The 3766-nt window shown below is 46.3% G+C and overlaps 1 long non-coding RNA gene across 1 annotated transcript; it reads left to right on the top strand.

The window, feature by feature from the left end:
• Window positions 1-578: 578 nt before the first annotated feature.
• On the top strand, window positions 579-3321 carry LOC122687320. Its single transcript, XR_006339096.1, has 3 exons — window positions 579-728; window positions 1432-1589; window positions 3232-3321. It is a non-coding gene; the product is annotated as an uncharacterized LOC122687320 (long non-coding RNA).
• The last annotated feature ends 445 nt before the right edge of the window (window positions 3322-3766 follow it).

Below are 3766 nucleotides of genomic sequence, written 5' to 3' on the forward strand. Positions count from 1 at the left end.
TCTTGGGATCACCAAGAGCTGGACGTGACTGGGTGACTTTCTTTTTTTTTTTTTTTCCCACTTTCTGTCAAGGATAATGGTTTAAATTTGAGGAGTTCTTGGGTTCCTGGTAAAAGCTGCTGGAAATACAGACTTCTGGGTATAACTCTGCCCAGGCAAGCAATGATACACTCTGGATACAATGATCTGCCATTGCAAGGCTCCTACAAACTTTGTATCAGTACTTATTTACCAGAGCCATGGAGTCCCTGTCTCACACATAGTAGCCAAATTCCCTTTGAAAAGTTTCCAGGGACATTAGGCATTCATGAAGTGGGAACATTTTGAGTACATTTAGATTAAAGCAAAGGCTTTTCTGTGTCTGCTGGAGGGGAGTTCAGGGGAATGGATGGCTCATCTTGGAGAACCTCCTACAGGTTTTGCAGCCCCAGTAAACTCTGGGAGCTCCTCCTGCCCCCTCTTTTGCCCCTCCCCTTGCCACCCAGTCTAGCACAAGGAAGTGGCTGTCACCTCAAGGCCAAGCACAGCTAATCAAATCTCAGGCTGGGAAGGGCTGCTGTGGGTGACCTCAGGGAACCTCAAGGTCATCTAGCGCCTCAAGCATTTTGCAAAATGGGTTCTGTGGGATGTTACCATGGATATAAGAGGGACAGTGTTTCCATGGTCAACGCTAGCTTAAATGAAGTCACAGAAGCTTCTTCTCCACAGGACTTCTTGGAGGTGTTCATGTGAGTAGGGGATCTTTCAGAACAGGGCTTGTCCACTCATCTGTCGATGGACATCCAGGTTGCTTCCATGTCCTGGCTGTTGGAAATAGCGCTGCAGTGAACACTGGGGTGCACGTTTGTTTGTTTTTCAGGTTTGCTTATTTAGTCTTGGTGGCTCAGGGTCTTCATTGCTGTTGCCAGAGTCTCTCTAGTTGAGACAGGTGAGGCTCCTCCTCAGTGTGTGCGGGCTTCTCCCTGCAGTGGCTTCTCTTGTGGAGCTCGGGCGGGGGCTTCAGGAACGCACAGGCTTAGTTCCTCCGAGGCATGTGGAATCTTCCCAAACTGGGAATCAAACTTGTGTTCCCTACGTTGGCAGGCTGACTCTTAACGGCTAGACCACCAGGGAAGCCTGACATGTGTCTTTTTCAATTATGGTTTTCTCTGGATATATGCCCAGGACTGGGATTGTTGGGTCACATGGTAGTCCTATTTTTAGTTTTTTAAAGACCCTCCATACTGTTCTCCATAGTGGCTGCAGCAGTTTACTTTCCCGTCAGCAGTGTTGGAGAGCCCCCTTTCCTCCACACCCTCTCAGGCAGGGACTGTATGTACATATACATTCATACATATTCGTGGTAAAGCAAAAACTACCACACAGTGTAAAGCAACTATACCCCAACTGAGAAAAAAGAAAAATGAATGAGGTTTGTGCTCTGCTTCCCAGATAGGAGATGAAGGAACCTTTTGTTCCGGGAACATCTGAGACTTACAGAACATCCCGTGAAAACCCTGATCTAGTTCTTGCTCTGCAGACAGCGCCAGCCTCATGGCAAGCAACCGCACAGTCACAGGACCCAGGATGTCACCGTCGTGAAACTCTTAGTAAGCTCTGAACAAGGGGACTCTGTTACCTGAAAACTGGGTTCGCTTGTTGGTGGGTGTTGAGCCAATGGGCACAACCAAGTCAAAGATAGGGGAAGGAAGGATTTATTACTTGCAGCAGGTAAGAATAATACCTGGGATCTTCCCCAAAGTAGGGTCTCCCCAAACAGCAACACTGGGGAAGTTTTAAGCAAAAGGGTATGTGCATATTCATGAAGGAGGTTGGGCAGAGGAAAATTTAGCATAGCATTTGGCTAAAGGGTGACAGAGAGTCCTTTAGTTGAATGAAGCAAGGAGGGTCAACATCATCCTTCTTTCCTCCCATAGAGAGGAGGGCTTAGTTCCTATAGAATGCAAGGACAGGTATCATATCATTGCAGATCTCTATTTACTTATCTGTCTCACCTGAAGAGGAACTAGAACTCTGTGTTATTGCTCAACTGTTGTTTCCTGACAGCTTGTCCTTCCCTCACTCCCTCACTTCCCATAAGATCCTTGATTGCTGAGACCTGTTCAAGGGCAAGCACTGGGCCGGCTTAGATCACAAAATGGCTTAGGTCAAAATGGCTTCTCTGATGTCAAGAAAGCCATGGCTCGTTCTCTTTCTCCAGGAACGCCCCCCCCCCCCCCCCGCATCCCGACCATACCTGCTTGCAGCTCCGCACTTGGGCTTTGCACGTGCGTGCTAAGTTGCCTCAGTCATGTCCAACTCTTTGTGAGCCCATGGACTGTAGCCTGCCAGGCTTCTCTGTCCCGGGGTTCTTCAGGCAAGAATACTGGCGTGGGTACTGGGCCCCATAAATGATGTGGCTGTCCCTGTCTATGGAGGCCCCAGAGGAGGTTTGTATTCTTTCCTCCTCATCTCTCCACGTGCTTCTTAGCTTCCTCTTCCTGCTTGTGCTGCCTCCTCCTCCCGTTTCTCCTCCTGCTTCCCTGCTCTCTGCACCATCTTCCCCCTTTACTCTCGGTCTTCTACTCGTGGACACACGCTCTTTTCTCCAGCCCAGTTTTATTTTTATTATTAATTATTAATACTATAATATACATTATATTATTACTTTATAATATTATTTATTATTTAAAATTATTTTATTATTATTTATTATTTATACTATATTATTATTTTATGATATTATTTATTATTTAAAATTATTTTTATTTTTATTATTTATTTTATTATTATTTTTGAACTTTATTTATTTTGGCTGTGCTTTGCAGTGCATGGGCTTAGCTGCCTCTGGCAGGTGGGGTCTTATTTCCCGGACCGGGGATCAAACCCACGTCCCCTGCATTGGGAGATGGATTTTGTAACCCCTGGACCACCAGGGAAGTCCCTCCAGCCCGGTTTTTAAAAAAATCACTGGAATCAAGTTCTCTAATGCTTTCTTAGCTCTCTTTGCACTTTTTCTGTTCGGATGTGCTGCTTGCTTTAGCAAAGGTGCAAGCTCTGGAGGGTGGTCAGTTATACTGAACTGTGCTGTTGAAATAATCCCGGATGTTACTGCTCCACGCCTGGCACTCTAGTTTGCATCTAGGAACTCAGGGACAGGGGCAGAGCCCGCAGAAGAAAGCGGGAAGAGAACATATTCTGAGGGTAATGGAAGCGGCCCTCTCCAAGACTAACAGCCTCTTTTGTCTAAAGGTATCACATTTGATGGGAAGAAACAACATTTCACTTCAAACTGCAATGCAGGAGATTCCTGGGTTGGCAAGATCCCCTGCGGAAGAGAACAGCTACCCACTCCAGTATTCTTTGCCTGAAGAATTCCATGGACAGAGGAGCCTGGCAGGCTACAGTCCATGGGGTCACAAAGAGTCGGATGAGACTGAGTGACTTTCACTTCTCACAGTTAAAGGAAAGGATGGGCGCAGAACCCCTCAGCCCATCAACGGAAGATTCAGACTGAAGCTGGGTTACAGCATCTCTTACCGACAACTCGGGAGAACCTACTTACCACCACAAGGCAAACTTCCCTGAAGGCTTTCCTCAAAGACCACTCATCCTGTCCAAGCCTACTTCCACCTCGCTTCCTTACCTTTCATTGTCAGTATGTTTGTTTTTGTTTTGCAAGTAATATACATTTAAATCAAGCCAGTATAAGAAAAGAAAAGGAGATATATTGTTTCCTTATAACTGAGCAAGGGTTGGGAACGGCTTCGGGTATAGCTGGATTCAG

The sequence above is a fragment of the Cervus elaphus genome, chromosome 31 (assembly GCF_910594005.1).
Source record: "Cervus elaphus chromosome 31, mCerEla1.1, whole genome shotgun sequence".
In the NCBI taxonomy this organism is placed as follows: Eukaryota; Metazoa; Chordata; class Mammalia; order Artiodactyla; family Cervidae; genus Cervus; species Cervus elaphus.